The 19,308-nt window shown below is 34.3% G+C and overlaps 8 non-coding genes across 8 annotated transcripts; all 8 read right to left on the bottom strand.

Moving 5' to 3' along the window:
- Nucleotides 1–2,894: 2,894 nt before the first annotated feature.
- TRNAF-GAA (transfer RNA phenylalanine (anticodon GAA)) lies at nt 2,895–2,967 on the bottom strand. The gene has a single exon. It is a non-coding gene; the product is annotated as a tRNA-Phe (tRNA).
- A 3,455-nt stretch (nt 2,968–6,422) lies between these two features.
- On the bottom strand, nt 6,423–6,495 carry TRNAF-GAA (transfer RNA phenylalanine (anticodon GAA)). The gene has a single exon. It is a non-coding gene; the product is annotated as a tRNA-Phe (tRNA).
- A 1,184-nt stretch (nt 6,496–7,679) lies between these two features.
- TRNAF-GAA (transfer RNA phenylalanine (anticodon GAA)) lies at nt 7,680–7,752 on the bottom strand. Its single transcript has one exon. It is a non-coding gene; the product is annotated as a tRNA-Phe (tRNA).
- Nucleotides 7,753–7,949: 197 nt separating this feature from the next.
- On the bottom strand, nt 7,950–8,022 carry TRNAF-GAA (transfer RNA phenylalanine (anticodon GAA)). The gene has a single exon. It is a non-coding gene; the product is annotated as a tRNA-Phe (tRNA).
- Nucleotides 8,023–8,110: 88 nt separating this feature from the next.
- On the bottom strand, nt 8,111–8,183 carry TRNAF-GAA (transfer RNA phenylalanine (anticodon GAA)). Its single transcript has one exon. It is a non-coding gene; the product is annotated as a tRNA-Phe (tRNA).
- Nucleotides 8,184–8,274: 91 nt separating this feature from the next.
- TRNAF-GAA (transfer RNA phenylalanine (anticodon GAA)) lies at nt 8,275–8,347 on the bottom strand. The gene has a single exon. It is a non-coding gene; the product is annotated as a tRNA-Phe (tRNA).
- Nucleotides 8,348–16,514: 8,167 nt separating this feature from the next.
- TRNAF-GAA (transfer RNA phenylalanine (anticodon GAA)) lies at nt 16,515–16,587 on the bottom strand. Its single transcript has one exon. It is a non-coding gene; the product is annotated as a tRNA-Phe (tRNA).
- Nucleotides 16,588–17,808: 1,221 nt separating this feature from the next.
- Nucleotides 17,809–17,881, bottom strand: TRNAF-GAA (transfer RNA phenylalanine (anticodon GAA)). The gene has a single exon. It is a non-coding gene; the product is annotated as a tRNA-Phe (tRNA).
- Nucleotides 17,882–19,308: the final 1,427 nt, after the last annotated feature.

Here is a 19,308-nt window from a genome sequence, read left to right on the forward strand (position 1 = left end):
CAACACAAGATATACAAACATATCCCAGGATATTCAACTATTGTCAAATAAAATGAAGTAGCAAATAAAAATTTGAAATGTGCTATTGAAATGAAACGGAGTGTATAAGCAATGCTGTAGTATACTCTGAAATTTTCGGGAAGATCTGTTCAGCGGTTTTTGAGTCCATACATTTCCAACAAACAAACATTTTTCAATTTTATAGATACAGATGTATTCTGCAACACTTTCCTAAAAATTCATATTTCTTTCTTTCTTCAGAAATTTACCAAAAATATCTTTTATTCAAAAATAACACAAATCATTTGTCTATAAGATCACACCTTCTAATCTTGTGATCAATATTTAGCTACCTTAGTTGTAGGGAATTTACTCGTTGATTTTGTGCCAAACATAGAAAACAAAAACAACTTTCGAATTTTCGCAATATTGTAAAAATCGTTAACAATACCGATTGTAGGAACCATCATAATCTAATTTTGTTTACAAAAAGTATTGCCCGTCCGTCTGTCTGTCCTGCTGGCTGGAGCGCACGAGAACTCTCGAACGGATGAACCGATTCGGTTCAAATTTTGGCTTTCGTAATATTTTGCCCAAACTTAGTTTAAGTTCGAAGATGTGCTACATCGGTCCACTCCTTCCGGTACCTCCCCCACTAAAGATCGAAAATTTTTGAAAAGTTTGTGCTCAGGTTAACTCTTGAAGGAAGTAACCGATTTGGTCCATACTTAGCACATCGTGAAATTTCTACCAGACTTAGATGAGGTTCCAATATGGACTCAATCGGTCCATTCCTTCGGGTACCTCCCACACAAAATTTCGGAAAATTTCAGTTTAGGACCTGTTCACGAATCGCTTTGATTTTTGTTGCAGTAACTTCTATTCACTGTCGTCTATACGACAGTACAAGCTTCATCAGGGGCAAGTCCATACTTCCTGAGAAAATAGCCTGAAAGTTACGAAACACCACTATGATACCGTGTATAGTGGTTGGAGCACAAGATAACTCTTGAACGGATCTGCCGATTCGTCTAAAATTTGGCCTTCGTAATATTTTGTCCAAACTTAGTTTAAGTTTGAAGATAAGCCATATCAGTCTACTCCTTCAGGTACTTCCCCCAAGAGTTCAAAAATGTTCTGAAAAATTCTGCGCATGATAACTCTTGATGGTAGCGACCGATTTGGTCCATACTTTATCCATCCCAGTATATCTACCAAATATATATCAGGTTCGAATATGGACTACATTTGTCCACTCCTTCGGGTGCCTCCCAAACAATATTTTGAATAAGTTAACTTTAAGAACTGCTCTGGAGTCAATTTGATTTTTGTTGAAGCAACTTTCATTCAATGCCTCAGTTAGGACGGTTAAAGTTTTTTCATGGGCAAGTCGGTACTTCTTGAGAAAACAACCCTAAAAGTGGCACCATGTAGTGGCTGGAGAGCACGACAACTCCCGAACCAAATACTGAGTTGATCCACACTTTGCATATCGTAATATTTATTGGAATATTAGATGAAATTCGAAGGTGGTGCTTGTAGGTCCAATCCTTCCGGTACCTCCCGCACCAAAAACCGACAATATTAGCTAAAATAGTACACGCCATATTTGTCGGTTCATACGCTTAAAATTGTCAAAACCCCTTAAATATATGTATACGTTTTTGGAAAAAAAGTGTTTCAATTCACACAGGCTGAGGATATATCTCTTTCGGCAAAGCCGACTGATCCTTTTTTACTTGTTTTTTTTTTTGCCAAAGTCTGTGCACAATCGGAATATGTTAGTAATTTGTATTGGGCCAAAGGTAAATTTTCACGAAATTGCTTTGAAATCCACATTTATTGTCCAATCGATAAAAAAATGCTACCAGTTCATCGCTGTGGCTAGAAAAAAATCCTACAAATATTTATGTAAATCAGGTAAGATTTTGATATCGCTCCAATAGTATATTTGGCCAATTGGGGCCCATAATATACTCTTATGTTAAATTCCAACAGATTTAGGATTACTTGTTTAGCCACAGAAATGAACTGGAAACATTTTCCCTTCGATTGGACAATAAATTTCATGAAATTTCAGCTTTGGTCCCATACAAATTACTATGGAAACTTTGAGGCCCCAGTGGCACGTGTTAACATATTCCGATTGTGCTCAAACTTTGTGAATCTTAAAATCTAACGAAACTAAACACTTTAGAGGGATGTCACATAAAAAAATACCACATCATTTTTGTCCTTTGAGTTAAACCACTATATATATAACCACTATAAGATTCGATCAGTAAAATTCATTTTTAAATCACTATAAGGCTTTTAGGAATAACTCCTAAAATAAAGTATATGTTATACCTATAACATTTTATTTATTCTAGCAATGTTATTAGCATACTCACACAATTTTGTTAAGGCACACCCCCCCCAAATACCAGCGAAAAGTGGTAAGAATAGCTTTGTTCCAGAACAAAAAAGTTTTTACAATTTCTACCACTTTTACACATTTTACCACAAAAGACGTTCCACACAAATAATTGTAAAATGGTAATTTCTCTTCAAACAAAAATGACGCTGAATGACGCTCTCTTTAAAAACTTTCACACGAAAAATTTTTCCGAGCAAAAAATAGTTACATGTTTGTCGACGTCTGATTGGCTGTAGCGCCGACTTTGATATTTGTTCCAGTTTTATGGTTTTTTTTCATTTTTCCGTTCCCGAACTATTTCAAAAAACGTTTGTGTGAGAAAAAATTTTTACAGTGTTCTCTTTTACAAGTTATACTATTAAAAAGTACGGGAACAAAGCTAATAATTCTGGAGATATTTAGGAGTAATAGCAAAAGATTCAATTTCGGAGGACATGTCTTTGACTGAACCATATGAAGTTAAAATATTTTGTACTGCCGAAACCCGGGATTGAACCGGGGACCTTTAGATCTTCAGTCTAACGCTCTCCCAACTGAGCTATTTCGGCACATATGAAGCGAGGCCAGAACAAAGCCATTGGAAAATACGAGTAAAATCTCCAAATTTGTAATAACTTTAAAAAATTAGGTAAAACATCTGTAATATCCGAAATCATAACCCCACTTTTTCACAAAGCATGGATCACCAATTGCTGTATACAAAAATTGGTGGCGTATATTCTATTTCAATTCAATGAGCCAAATTATGGCTGTACTCGTCTTATAACAAATTTAGCCTCTAATTTGAGAAATCAATGCTTAAAGAACGAGCGGACTTCAGATCCGTAGTGAAATTCTGTAGCTCGTTTTTGTTGGTTACGGACAAATATCGGGCGCTTTGTCAAAATTACAATTTCTTTCCCAAAATTCCTTAATGCCACATTTTAAACATATATTTTTTCGGTTTATATCCAATCGAATCTAAACAGTTTCCATTACGTACCTGTAACACGAAAAGTTTGGAACAATCCACGATGGGGCCAATGACAGGTTTTTGAGGCAAAAAGTCATTTTTTCAAGTCAGCGATTGAAATCAAATAATAACGGAATTATATTCTTAACACTTTCAAACCTCCAAAACCAAAAAATTACAATCTGGCAACGACCCACGGCGACATGCCAAGCTGTCAAAGATGTCATAATTATGATTCCGTTTATTTCTGACATTCAGTCGTAATTAAACAATTTAAGTATTTTGGCGCCAAAACCTGATCTGTTGATATTATCTATTTTTTAAAAATGGAAAATACGGGTAATGGTATGTAAATTAAGATTATTATTAAAAGTGTAAATGTAATATTAGATGTGGTCAATAATTTGTTGTGTCAGTAAGTGATGGTTTTTTATGTAGTCTGTGGTATCGTCCATGTGTTCTTTGGAGTAGAACTTTCGACTTCAGGGTGCTTTCTCGTAAAAATATGTATCTGGTGAAAGGTGACAATGTCGGCTAACAGATTTTGAAAATAATTTTTGCGTATACTTGCGAAAAAAAAATTATCAACTTCCAGATTTCGTAAAACTTAAAAACTTCGATATTTTTAATTTTTGGTTTGAAAATCAGCGAAAACCTAAACTCCTTATGGAATGGATTTCTGCAAAATTTAATCGAGGTGTCAAAGACAACTTCATGACGGAAGTTAAAAAGCAAATTTATAATATTTGTGCACGCCTTAACCAAAAATGGATAAAAAATTGGAGGTCAAAAAGTCGTGTATTACAATTTGAAAACTTATGGTTAGCTAGCGACACAGTATTTACTCTAGAACAAGGTAATGATAAAAAGAAGAGAGGGCGCCCTAATGTGGATTGTGAAGGAAGAAAACTTGCTTCGGAAGTCTGCTATGAACACGGCAACAGTACCAAGCCCTTGATTCATGCCGCCTCTGTTTCGGCCAATTTGTCAAAAGAAAAATATTTAAACTATGTTCTCAAGGAAGTTCGGTATCAACCAACTAAATTGAGAAAACAATTAACTTCGACAGAGAAAATTTATGAACGATATATCCAAATCTGAACCGATTTCAATATGATGTCTCAATAATGTTTTCTAGACCAAATTCCGTCACACACTTTAAATGTCATCACAATTGGACATATATAGCGAAATATCTAAAATCGGGTGAAAATATATATGGGAGCTACATCCAAATCTGAACCGATTTCGATATAATTCAGCATAGTTTTTTTTTCTAGACGTAATTTCGTCACACATTTTAAATTTCATCGAAATTGGACAGAATTTGCGTGTTTGTTGCACCAAATACCTAAAATCGGGTGAAAATATATATGGGACCTATATTCAAATCTGAACCGATTTCAATATAATTTAGCAACCATATTTCTAGACCAAATCCTGACACACGTTTCAAATTTCTTCGAAATTGGACAGAAATTGCGTCTTTGTTGCACGAAATACCTCAAATCGGGCGAAAATATATAAGGGAGCTATATCCAAATCTGAACCGATTTCAAAATAACTTGACAAACTTATTTCCAGTCCGAATTCCTCAACATATTACAAATATCATCATAATTGGACAGAATTTTCGTGTTTGGTCCATCAATTACTCGAAATCGGGCGAACATATATATGAGAGCTATATCTATATATGAACCGATATCAACCAAATTTGGCAGATTAGCTTCTAGGCCGATTATAAACGTCTGCACGAAATTTTGAAGGTCTAGCTTGCCCCTGTGATTTTTTGCCTCAAAAACATATCATCGGCCCCATCGTGCAATCGTTGGAATGTAGCATTTTCATCAAAATTATTTTGAGGATGCAGATGAGAATTATATACAACTGATATAAAAACTTCACCAAATTTTCTGCCTTTGCTATTAATTAATAAATTTTAACGTTATGACCCAGACTGAGTAAAAATAACACTGCTCAGCAAAATTGAAAAAGTTGAATGTTTCAGACGAAGTTGCAGTTGTTTCTAGATGAAATCGGCGAGTTATTTTCAAATCCGGTCCCGGTTTTTCTCCATCAGCTCTTGTTTTTGAGATATAGCTCAAAATCGGTTTTTACGAGTTTAACCCAGACTTTCGTTATTTTCGGATTCAAACAAATATTTTGTTGTGGGTTTTTCGACATTAATATATTAAGGAGATGTTGTACGCTCGATACAAATCGTTTTCATATGGCAATGCGGATATGCTTAGGGTGTCTACTACTACTTTAAATATATAATATAAAGTTCATAGCGCCCATGATTCGGCCATAACCTAAAAATCATCATGAAGACCGCCATTGAAAAGTAAATGGCTTATGTGGTAATGATATCACTGGTAAATTATTTCCCTTTAGCAGTCTTCATGGCGATTTTTAGGTTATGGCCGAATCATGGTGGCTATGAACTTTATATTATACATTTGAATACTGGATTATATAGTAGACACCCTAAGCATATCCGGAGTACCATATGAAGATCCTAGGACTTCCCCCGATGACGTAATTACAGCTTAAAGTACTCAAAATATGCAATTTTTACAAGGTCCGTCGTATATTTTCTATATTTTTTTGATATATACTCACCATAACTATTGCAAAAACGATTTGTATCGAGCGTACAACATCTCCTTAATATATTAATGTCGAAAAACCCGCAACAAAATATTTGTTTGTATCCGAAAATAACGAAAGTCTGGGTTAAACACGTAAAACCCGATTTTGAGCTATATCTCAAAAACAAGAGCTGATGGAGAAAAACCGGGACCGGATTTGAAAATAACTCGCCGATTTCATCTAGAAACAACTGCAACTTCGGTTGAAACAAAAGTCCTGTTGACCAGTGTAATTGATAATTTTCCTACGTTGCAAATTCGAAGATCCCCAAAACCTTGCGTTTGTCAGTGCAGTGTGGAAGAAATCTGTGAAATGCGAATACTGCTCTTTCGTATTTCTTTCTTCTATTATATATTTGAAAAACTTTTAAAAAAGTGTAACAAAAAACAACATTGCCGAAACCCGGGATTGAACCGGGGACCTTTAGATCTTCAGTCTAACGCTCTCCCAACTGAGCTATTTCGGCACGTAAATAACGGTATATGGGAACAGTTCCAGATACAGTTGCGGTCGAATAAATAGTAGTGCCCATATTAATATATATTGAATTACATTTTTCTGGAGCGCGAATGATTGAACTTTTGCTTATTAATGACTAAAATAACATTTATTCCACACAGAATGCCACGCTCAAACCACTTTTAATTGATGTGTTCTTATTTTTTAATCATTTTGTGTTTGAGGTGTTTTATCGAATCACTCACGGGGATACGAGGTTGTAAAAAGTTATCACCCTATTAAATGTTATAAATTAATTTAAGTTTAACAGTGCTACACTAAAATTATTCTGATGCACCAATTCGGTTTTGTTGTTCTTTGGGTCACTTGTTTTTTTTTTTTTTTTTTTTTGATTTTATATGTGTTCCCGTACTTTTTATACCCTCTTTCTTTAGACAAACGCCGTTACTCCCGTTATTTTAGTCGCTTCACCTGAATATGTGCTTATTTCCCTTATAAGTACTTATAACTGATGTGTTTTTTAGAACCGCTATTTATCAAGAATGGTTCCTCCTAGGAAAAAAATTATAGAGACCAAACTTGTAGAGAATTTTTCTGTCTACAATATTTGGCATAGTCACTTTTTGCTTCTAATGGCAAACCCTAGCTCTCCACCAAAATTCAGCTTTGAGAGAATTTTTCCTATTTCAATGTCTGTTTTGACTGGACTTAGGTAATACGTAGAATAACCCTAGAAGGGAGAAACCGATTTGGTCCAAACGTTGTACATGGTATTATTTCTAATAGCCTCGAAGAAATAATACGAATATCGACTACATCGGATCACTCTTTCGGGTAACTCCCACACAATGTTTAGAAATAGTGCAGTTTAGGGACTCGTCTGGGATAGTTTATAAATTTTTGGCAACATGTTTTGTACCCGGACCAAGTTGAGACGCTACAAAAACTCAAAACCCCCATAAAATTAATTATTATTAAATTGATTAATTATTATTAAATTCTTCAAATTAATAAGTTTTTGACCGCAACTACTTGTCGCTTATTGAAACAAATTATATTGATTATTTTAAATGCCTATCTGCATAAACAATTGTTTAACTAATTTTATTCACGCTCATGCGCGTTGAATATATTATGAAGGTAATTCATTATTCATTATATATTATCATGTTAGACTAAAAAGTACGTGTTTGCCGAAACCCGGGATTGAACCGGGGACCTTTAGATCTTCAGTCTAACGCTCTCCCAACTGAGCTATTTCGGCGCATAAAACGTATAACTAAAATTTAACTATAAAAATTGCTATTATTAGTTATCAATTGTTTTAAAAACATGTTTTCAGACCCTAAAACGGAGGTTCCCAAAATGGCAATATCAGAGGACCAAGCCAGCCTTGAATTATGAATAGCATTTTATAATTTAATTGTTGTTTCTTAAGTAATTAAATTAAAATATACCGTTTGCCGAAACCCGGGATTGAACCGGGGACCTTTAGATCTTCAGTCTAACGCTCTCCCAACTGAGCTATTTCGGCAGATTCGCACAGTTAATTTTATTTTTAGTAGTTGTTTCGTCTTTGTTGAAAAGTTTTGACATTCTATGAATTCAACATAAAAAACATTTGCCGAAACCCGGGATTGAACCGGGGACCTTTAGATCTTCAGTCTAACGCTCTCCCAACTGAGCTATTTCGGCAGATTCGCACAACTAATTTTATTTTTAGTAGTTGTTTCGTCTTTGTTGAAAAGTTTTGAAATTCTATGAATTCAACATAAAAAAAAACATTTGCCGAAACCCGGGATTGAACCGGGGACCTTTAGATCTTCAGTCTAACGCTCTCCCAACTGAGCTATTTCGGCGGATAAAAGTAACGGTGACAATATTTTTCTGAAAAATTGTAAAAATAAAATATGTAATAAAAAATGAAAAGTACAGTTTGGCTTTGATTATGTTTAATCGCACAATGAATATGTACATATGTTCCCACAGACATCTCTGAAGAGACAAGGGACCCCCCTTGTCACCCATGAACAGAGACTTCTCTCATATCAATGAGTGCACCCCGATTCATATTTGCTCACTGATATGGGACCTGTTTTGTACAAAACACATGTAGGGTATATTTTTTTATTCACAAGCAAAAAATAGAATTTTATTTTCTTCGGTTATCCAATAAATTCTCTATTATAGGGGATTATTATATGTATGTACATACACTCCGGTTCATCTGAATAGAACCAACCAATATTTGTCTACAAATACCGTTATATCAGACGAATGGAGAGGAATTGTAAATTATAATTTTGTGGACATGTAGAGTATATAGTAGACGATATATTCAATACCTAACATGTTTCACATATGCGTCATAACGGTACTTTTTACTCGCTTTATTAAAAAATGTCAAAATATTAGCATGTTTTAATGGTTCACCAGGATAGAACCACCCTAAGAATTTACACAAATCCTTTGTTAGATGTGGTAAACTTTAACAAAAAAACTATTTATAATTATAAATAAATTCCGTTAGTGTTGATTGCCAACAAATATTGTGCAAAAATTTGTATTAGGGTCTTGAAATTTGATGAAAATCGAGGCTTAGAGCTCGAAAAAATATTTTTATGAAGAAAACGGTAGAAATAATTTATAAAGTCAAAATTTTATACTGAATTATGTTCAAAATTTTCTATACTACAATAAAATTACAAAAAGTCACATTTGACAGGTTTATGAGTCCGAAACAGAGGAAATATGGTAAATATAACTCAAATTTCTACCTTTCCAATCCAAAAATTTATATTTTATCTCAGGAAAGTGAATGCAAATCGATGGGTTCCACGCAGTTTCGTTGGCTGTAGACATCTACAGATCCAAAAAATAAAGAAAATCCCACCGCCGAACGCTTCATGTCACCATCAAGTCCTTGGAATTTCAAAAGGTTCTAAGACATTTGTGTGAAGAAACAGTTTAGCGATAAGGGAAGGCAGACGTTAATTTTTTCGAAAGGAAGGGGTTTAAATTTGATGGTTATGATGTTCACACATCTTTGCCTCATAGTATAAGTACCGAAAAAATATTTCTGATCCGTTATTATACAAAAAAGAGCGCCTATGTTTCTGTGCTTTCCATGTCATGCGATATTTTCTAAATCAAACCTTGATGTTGACATGAAGAGTTAGGCGGTGGAATTTTCTTTATTTTTTGGACCTGTAGATGTCCACAGCCAACGAAACTGGGAGGAACCTATCGATATGCATTCACTTTCATGAGATAATATATCAAATTTTGGATTGAAAAGGTAGAAATATGAGTTACCTTTACCCTATTTCCTCTGTTTCGGTCTCTTAAACCTATCAAATGGGACTTTTTTGTAATTTCATTGTAGTATCGAAAATTTTGAACATAATTCAGTATAAAATGTTGTCTTTATAAATTGTTTCTACCGATTTCTTCATAAAAATATTTTTTGGAGCTCTAAGCATCGATTTTCATCAAATTTCAATACCCTAATACAAATTTTTGCACAATATTTGATAGCAATTAACACTCACGGCATTTATTTATAATTATAAATAGTTTTTTGTTAAAGTTTACCACATCTAACAAAGTATTTGTGTAAATTCTTAGGGTGGTTCTATCCTGGTGAACCATTAAAAAATGCTAATATTTTGACATTTTTTAATAAAGCGAGTAAAAAGTACCGTTATGACGAATATGTGAAACATGTTAGGTATTGAATATATCGTCTACTATATACTCTACATGTCCACAAAATTATAATTTACAATTCCTCTCCATTCGTCAGATATAACGGTATTTGTAGACAAATATTGGCTGGTTCTATTCAGATGAACCGGAGTGTATATCCATCCGATCACTTCTCAATAAGCTATGTACATGTCAGTATGTATTTCAAGCAGGACGAAAATCGAAATAATTTGGCATTTTGGTCCACTATGGTCTCAAATCCAAATTTTCTGGCCAAAATTATTTTAACATCCATTTACAATTGAATTAGATTATTATTTGGGTGAATATTGCGAAAATTCTAGTTTCTGTGTCCCGAGGCATTTAGGGTTACAAATATTGAAAAAATTAAATATTTAGAAACGGAATAAGTAAAACAAATTGTCCTTTAACGAGGTCCAAGAAACAAAATAAAATATTTTACATATGTATTTATATGCAAAAAATTGGTCGCAAGGTGCAAAACGTCATTGCCGTGCCTGTCCCCAACCGTTTTGTGTTCAAAAAAACACTGATATTCATTAATTAATTAAAATATTTTATACGTATAAATGAAGTACGCCGAGTTATTCTAGAAGAATGAACCAAGTCAATTTTGGTTTCATAAATATAATTTTATTTTTTAAATTATGTTTTTGAGACATTTTAGTCGTGTCCCAATTTTTTCGTCATTCCCGTGGGCCAATGTGTTTATTAAGAACAAAATTATAAATGCCGGTGTTTTGTTTATGTGTAACCTGCCAAAGTAACGACAATTCCCGTTGGTTTTAATGATAATCGACAGAAGTGAAAAATGTAGTCAGTTGTGTTAGAGCTGTTGAAGTGTTTAGTGTTTTTTGTGCATGTTCCACAAATTTCGTCATTCCCGTGGTGGTGAGTATTTTTTCCGTTGTTTATGTTATAATTTCCAATTTAATGGTATGTGTATGTTAATCTTTTTAGTCTGTATTTAATTATTTTAAATTTTATAAAAAAATAACATTTGCACATTTTAATCCAAGAATACTCATGTTTCCATCATTACCGTGCGTAATTAATGTACATTCGAGATTATTCCATCTATGATAATTATTAAATAAATTTATCATAGGATTTATAAACAAACCATCAAATACAACATGGAACCATAAATGAAAAGTAGAAATGCAGAGAAAAAATAAATAGTCAATAAGAATGGGATAACGTCGACCGGGCCCGACTATATGATACCCTACACCACTGTGAAAATATTAAATTGTATTTGGGAGCTATATCCAAATAGACCAATTTCAAAGTCAAGGCTGTAGTTAATTAAAACAATGAAAGGACAAATGAATCTTACAAAATTTACTATTTAAATATCATTCCCTTGCGACTACCGTCATCCCTGTGCTTTGAAAAATTCCTTAAAATCCATAAATACACATGCCACCCCGCTAATTAATGCATAAAATAGTCTTATACAACAGTATCAAAATAGTTATTAAAAGCCATTTTCGCACTTTGCCGTTTTCGACCCCAAAAACTAGTCTTTTCGCAATATTCACCTATTTATAATAAATGTGTAAAATAGGGTTATGACTTTTTTACAACCTCATATCCCTGTATCATAGCGTGATGAGTTTTGCCATAAGATTACATAAAATCTTAATTATAAGGTGATTCGGTGAAAAAACCTCACGCACAAAATGATTTTAAAATTTGAATTTATCAAAATTATGGAAAATTTTTTGAAGTCACTGAAAGCAGATATATAATTGAAAATAAACGTTGGAGCCACATGAGATAATTAAAATGACTTAAAATGTATTTCCCACTAATTTTCTTCAATTCTGAGAATCGTAAAAATGCCGTAAACGCTTTTATTCAAAAATATAATTTTTTAACAAAAAACAAAAAATTTTAAATTTTTTTCAAAGTGACTTTTTTCGCGACTTTTTTAATATTTGAATAATATAAACGTTATTAGTAGGCTTATATTTATTCATTCGTGCAACAAAAAAAAATTTTTTGAAAAAATTTTTTTTTCATTTCATATATTTTTTCAAAAAATTATTTATTTTAAAATCGATTTGTGCGTGAACTTTTTTTTATATTTCAATGGAATAAACGATAGCATAGTGATTAATAGGCAAAAGTTCATTCATCCCTGCTACAGGAAATAATTTTTGAGGAAAAATGCCAAAAAGTCATAACCCTAGTGTAAAAACAGCAATTCCAATTTTTTTTTCGCCCATAATTACCGAAAATGGTCAAAAATTTTTTGAACAAGGTGGTCCCGTTGTATGGTTTCTAAACCAAAACATTGACTTATTTTAATAATTTTTGGTACGAGGGATTCTTACCTTCCAAAACGTCGAAGTACCAAATTATAGCCGAATCGGTTATAAAGTGTCGCCAAAATATCTAAAATCGGGCGGTACGGTTATATGGGGGCTATGACAAAAAGTGGACTTATTTTCAAAAAATATATATTTATATATAAAAAAATAGGTAAAAAAAACTTTTTAAGTTAAACGGTGTTATGTTAAACATACATTGCAATGTTTAAGATAAATGTACTAAAAACCAAAAAATAATAAAATAGATACAGTCGTGGGAATTATAAACATATGCAAAGACTAGACTAAAATAAAACCGTGGGGCACCCGAGGGTCTTTTTTCCATAGGCAGGTCAAGTTCGAAGATGGGCTATATCGGTCCACTCTTTGGTATAGCCCCCATATAACGGTACCTCCGGATTTCAGGTATTTTGACGTTCTTCGCCACATTTGAAGACCGAATTAGCTATAACTTGGCACATAGGGTTCCTAGTGATCAATAAACTTATATCCCATAGGTCCATGTTTTGGTATAGTCCCCATATAACGGTACCTCCCGATTTTCGGTATTTTGAGAATTTTAGCTACAATTTTTAACCGAACTAGTTGTAATTTGCCATTTGAGGTTCTCAGTGGTCATGAAATATCTCCTCCAATCATCGTCAACATAGGTCCATGTTTTGGTATATCCCCCATATAACGGTACCTCCCGATTTTCGGTATTTTGAGAATTTTAGCCACAATTTTTAACCGAACTATCTGCAATTTGACATTTGAGGTTCTCAGTGGTCATGAAACACCAAACATCGTCAACATAGGTCCATGTTTTGGTATAGCCCCCATATAACGGTACCTCCCGATTTTCGGTATTTTGAGAATTTTAGCTACAGTTTTCAACCGAACTAGCTGTAATTTGCCATTTGAGGTTCTCAGTGGTCATGAAATATCTCCTCCAAACATCGTCAACATAGGTCCATGTTTTGGTATAGCCCCCTTCTAACCGTACCTCCCGATTTTTGGTATTTTGAGCATTTTAGTTACAATTTTTAACCGAACTAGCTGTATTTTGCCATTTGAGGTTCTCAGTGGTCATGAAAGTCTCCACCAAACATCGTCAACATAGGTCTATGTTTTGGTATAGCCTCCATATAACGGTACCTCCCAATTTTCGGTATTTTGAGAATTTTAGCTACAGTTTTTAACCGAAATAGGTGTAATTTGACATTTGAAGTTCTCAGTGGTCATAAATTATCACCAACGAAACATCGTCAACATAGGTCAATGTTATGGTATAGCCCCCATACAACGGTATCTCCCTATTTTCGGTATTTTGAGAATTTTAGCTGCAAATTTTAATCGATGTAATGATCGGTATTTTGAGAATATTAGCCACAATTTTGTCTTTCAAAAATAATCGTCAATATAGGTCCATGTTTTGGTATATCCCCCCATATAACTGTACCTCCCGATTTTCGGGAATTTTCAGTGGTCACGAAATTTCTTTACTAAAATTCGTCAACATGGGTCCATTTTTGAGGGTCTACATTGTTTTGATGAAACTACCCTCAATTTGACTCTTGAAGTTCCCTGCAGCTATAAAACTTTTCCGCAAAAAAATTTAAAGATAGGTTGACTCTTTGATATAGCCCCGTAGGTGGTAACTTTCACCTAGCTGAACGCATTTTTTTAGATTAGATTAAATAACACTGTGCAACAAAATGGAGGTGAAAGTCTGGGGCACGGAAAATTCCTCTTGGGGAAGAAAGGCCTTGGTGAGTATATTATGAACCCCGAAGGACAGATCCGCCGTGAGTCGAACTTCCGCGTTATGGCGTGATGAAATTTTTGTTAGAGACCCTGTGGGTCATCAAGAATTAGAGTTATATCTTTGTTCACTGTTGCTTAAGTGCTCTACAAAAACAATAAACAAAGATATAATGCTAATTCATGATGGCTTACAGGGTCTCTTGCAAAAACTTCATCACGCCATAACGCGGAAGTTCGACTCACGGCGCATCTGTCCTTCCGGGTTTTTAATATACACACACACATCAAAGGCTTTCATCTCCAAAAGATATTATCTCTGCCCCCAACATTTGTGTTCACACTGTAATTTAAGCAATGGTGGGAGGCAGTAGGAGTCTATCCATTGTCGAAAAGTTGTTCCACCTAAAATTGTGAAAGGACCCTAATTATTCCATTTTAATTAAGACTATTTTATGGTGGAGGGTATAAAAAGTTCGGCCCGGCAGAACTTAACGACTTTTTACTTGTTTTAGCTCGTTTTGCTTTATACTTTTCTTTCGCTTTTTGAAGCCTTCGTTTACGTTGTGTTGCAGTTTCTGTTTTATTTGTGTTTGTATTTTTTATATTTTTTTTACCATTTTGTTCCCACGAGTAATGGACATTTAAACGGTCGACCCCCCCAGAGGTCCAATAAAGGGGCAAGGCTATGTACAACAAGATGCGCCTGAGTCTTGAGGGGAAAACGCTAACGACATATCATTTTTATCCACCCTAATGCCATACAGTTCTCGGCGCGTTTTAACCTTTCACCTTAACTTGGGTGGTGTACCGCTAACGACGTATCATTTTTTGCCACCCTAACGCCACACAGTCCTCAACACGATAAAAAATCTTGACTTAGGTGGTGGATTCAGGCTGGATTAATCAGATACCTAAATTACAGATTCAATTTCTAAATTTAAATCTTAATTATACGCAATTTAGTGGCTGCGCCCATCTTAAATATTGAGGTTGTATAGTGCACTGTATTCTTCTTGTCAAGCCCTTTTATTTGATACCCATATTGGTGGGATTGATAAAAAATTGTTATCAGCCATTTGGTAGCGGCGGCGGCCATCTTAGATTTCAATTTTGCATAGTAAATTGTATTCTACTTGTTGAGACCTTTCGTTTGATACCCATGTTGATGGGATTAATAAAACCTAAGTTATCCGCCATTTTGTAGAGGCCGCCATCTTGGATTTTAATTTTATATAGTACATTGTATTCTACTGGTTGAGCACTTTCATTTGATACCCATATTGATGGGATTGATAAAACCTACGTTATCCGTCATTTTGTAGCGGCCGCCATCTTGGATTTCAATTTTTTTATAGTATATTGTATTCTGCTTGTTGAGCCCTTTCATTTGATACCCATATTGATGGGATTGATAAAACCTACGTTATACGCCATTTTGTAGCGGCGGCCATCTTGAATTTATAATGATAATGAATAAACATAATTGTATTGTCACCAAAATCCAAAGTGTATACAAAATTTCAGATTAATCGGTTGACAGGAAGAGGGTCAAATTTGAATTATTAAATTTGACCCAAGAATAAATAATAAAACAAACGGGGTGAGCTAAATAAAACCATTTAAAAATATTTAGTTTTAGTTAGACTTAATCCCATAGTCGTTTTTTAATATTATTTTATTAAAACAACTTTAATTTATTAGTGGGAAAATTGGAGATCCGAAACTATAGTCTTCCCTGCCTTACCCCTTGGTAAACATCGCCAATTTTTCCCACTAATAAATTAAAATTGTTTTAATAAAATATTAAAACAACGACTATGGGATTAAGCCTGACTATTTTGAAAAACAAAATATATGTAAGTCTTCATCCCAAATAAAAAAATGACAACCCTCATAAAAATATTTATATATAGACTTGTTCAATAGATATTGTTTATATATTGACTTGTTTTTTTCACATTATCATTTAAACTGACTACAAATAGGCTAACAAAAGTTAGTTTATAATCAGCTGAATAGTGATCTAACGATGGACAATACTGACTACTTAGGCACTCGTCGCCTTGTAAAAGTAGTCAGTTGGCATAAGAGAAAATAATCGATAAAAAGTCACTCATGTTTACAAAAAAGCTAGTTTTAAGTAAACATTAAATCAGTTTCAGTGCCTACAGGGTTATTACACTCTCAACCCCTGTATAAAAAAAGTTTATTTTGCCGAAACCCGGGATTGAACCGGGGACCTTTAGATCTTCAGTCTAACGCTCTCCCAACTGAGCTATTTCGGCACATATCCACGTGTGTAAGCTCTTTGGTGACTGTCCCTACCAGATGTTTATTCACTGATCCATATGCCAAACTGAATTGCTTTGGCCTTTGGGGTTTCTGGTCACATCAATTAATTATTGCCAAGTCCCCTTCAGTGTCGTTACATTTTACTCAAATAGTTTCCAATTAAATAATACATTACCTTGCTGGCACGCTACATACACGTGTCTAAGGTAAAATCTCGTCCATTGTCCACAAATAATCCCCGTGCAATATTAATCAGACATAATGAAAAGAAACACATGGCCAATTTAAATATGGATTAAAGTCCCTTAAGATAGGAGAAACAATCAAATATAGAATACAATAAGTGATTGTCGTCATTTATGGTCACCAAAGAAAAAAAATACACAAAAGGCAGGTATGTCAATGCCAATCAGAGTTTACATGTGAAACATCCATCCAAAGCCTTAAATATGCACTCATACGCATCAAATCTCTGCTTGGCCTTAGCGGTGGTATTGTAAATACTTCTCAATCAATTTCCTGAATTAAGACATTTTAAATGTTAATAGGCTCATTCAAATGTCCGTCCATCCACACTTAACTCTGCTACCAGAAATATGTATAGCACATGGCCAAAAAATAATACCTATAATTATTGTTCTGTTGACCACCACCTTGATACACGTATTGTTTGTTCTGTTTGTTCACTAGAATGCCCAAAAGGACACATATACATATGTACATACCATTTCCAGTAGGACAGTGTTTCATAGTGTGCCTTATTCAAGACACTTTTAATGCGGTTGGTGCACACATTCTTCATTGAATCAATAGCAGTGTATTGAGAAAGCAGGTAAATAAATCTCAACATCCTTTAGAAATTTCTAAAAAGTGCAATCAATGCATTGGCTTTTTTGTTCATGCATATCAACGGATGTACGTATGTATGCATGCATGTTCCTGTGGACACACGCCTCAATATTCCACTTATAGAAGATTTTTAATACCTTTGTTATGTTTAAGCTGTAAAAGGTGCGAATGTTTATCCGTCCATCCTGTCCATTAAGAACTACATACAATACATGGTCAATCATAATCATGACAATTGATGTATTAGCCAAAATGTGTTTGTTTCATTACAGCCATGTGCAAAATGCGCATGTATTCATTTGTCCAATGGGATTATTCTAAAAATTAGTTACGGATTTCCTTATTAGATGTAAAATATGTGAATTTGCCGAAACCCGGGATTGAACCGGGGACCTTTAGATCTTCAGTCTAACGCTCTCCCAACTGAGCTATTTCGGCTATATAGAACCGATATGGTCAGATTATTGGAAGTGTTATTGCGTCCCTTTATCTGCAAGTGGCAAAAATGTGAAATTATTAAGGAACAAATTGTTCAAGACCCGACCCGCTTGAAACGATAATTTTTATATCATCAGCCCTTAGGCTAACGAGGGTATGTGTATTAGGGTGACCCAAAAAATAAAATATCAAAATCCGACCTGATTTTTAAATTTTCTTGTAGAAACCGTTGTTTAGGCACAATAATCGATCGGACCATAATTGTGGCATTTAGAGAATTTTGTTGAAAATGCGCCTTTGGCCCCATACAAATTACTATGGAAAAAAAAATCGATAGGTTGGCACGGGTTAACGTTAACCGATCGCCATAAAATTTAATATATGGGTGAATATTGCAAAAAGACTTGTTTCTGTGTTCCAACGCATTTAGGGTTAAAAATATTGAACAAATTTAAATTCTTAGAAACGGAATAAGTAAAACAAAATGTTCTTTAACGAGGCTCGAAAATCAAAATAAAACATTCTAAATATTTATATGAAAAAAAAAATTGAATGGTGCAAATACTCATTACCGTGGCGTGTCCCTAGTCGTTTTGTCCTCAAAAGCAGTGATATTCATTAATATTTTTGAATATATTATATAAATGAAGAACGCTCAGTTATTCTAGAAGAATGAACAAAGTCTATTTCTAATTTCATAAATATAATTAGATTTTTTTTAAATTGGTTTTAGACCCTAAGTAAGTTTGTACGATATCCGTTTCAGACAATTTTGAGTAGATCTAGCAATGTCCGTCTGTCTGACTGGCTGGCTGGTGCGCACGATAACTCTCGAACGGATCAATCGATTCGGTTTAAATTTTGGGTATCGAAATATTTTGTCCAGATTTTATTTAAGTTCGAAGATGGGCCAAATAGGTCCACTCCTTCAGGTACTTCCCCCACGAATGTTCAAAAATTGTCGCAAAACTTGTGCGCACGATAACTCTCGAAGGGAGAAACCGAATTGAATCAAACTTTGCATATGGTAATACTACATCTAGGCATACATACATCAGGTTCGAATATGGATTATATCGGTCCACTCCTTCAGGTACTTCCCACACAAAATTTGAAATAAGTGCAGTTTAGTGACACCTCACGAATCGTTATGAAATTTTTTGTAACAGGATGTTCGTGCTGCCCCCGTTAAGTCATTGTAATTTTTTTTGAGGGCAAGTCCATAGTTCCCGAGATAATGGCGTATAACCTCAAAAAAACGCTGCACTATGTCGCGAGTTCAAATAAACGGTGGCCAAATATAAAAGGAGTTGGCGTTGGCAGATGAATTTCGGTATAAATATTTATAGTTCACTGACAATGTCGAGAGCAAAAAATTGGGAAGGTCGGTCCACGTTTTGGGATAGTCCCCATGCAACGGTACTTCT

The sequence above is a fragment of the Musca autumnalis genome, unplaced genomic scaffold, assembly GCF_047663935.1.
Source record: "Musca autumnalis isolate F117 unplaced genomic scaffold, ASM4766393v1 scaffold_1, whole genome shotgun sequence".
NCBI lineage: Eukaryota > Metazoa > Arthropoda > Insecta > Diptera > Muscidae > Musca > Musca autumnalis.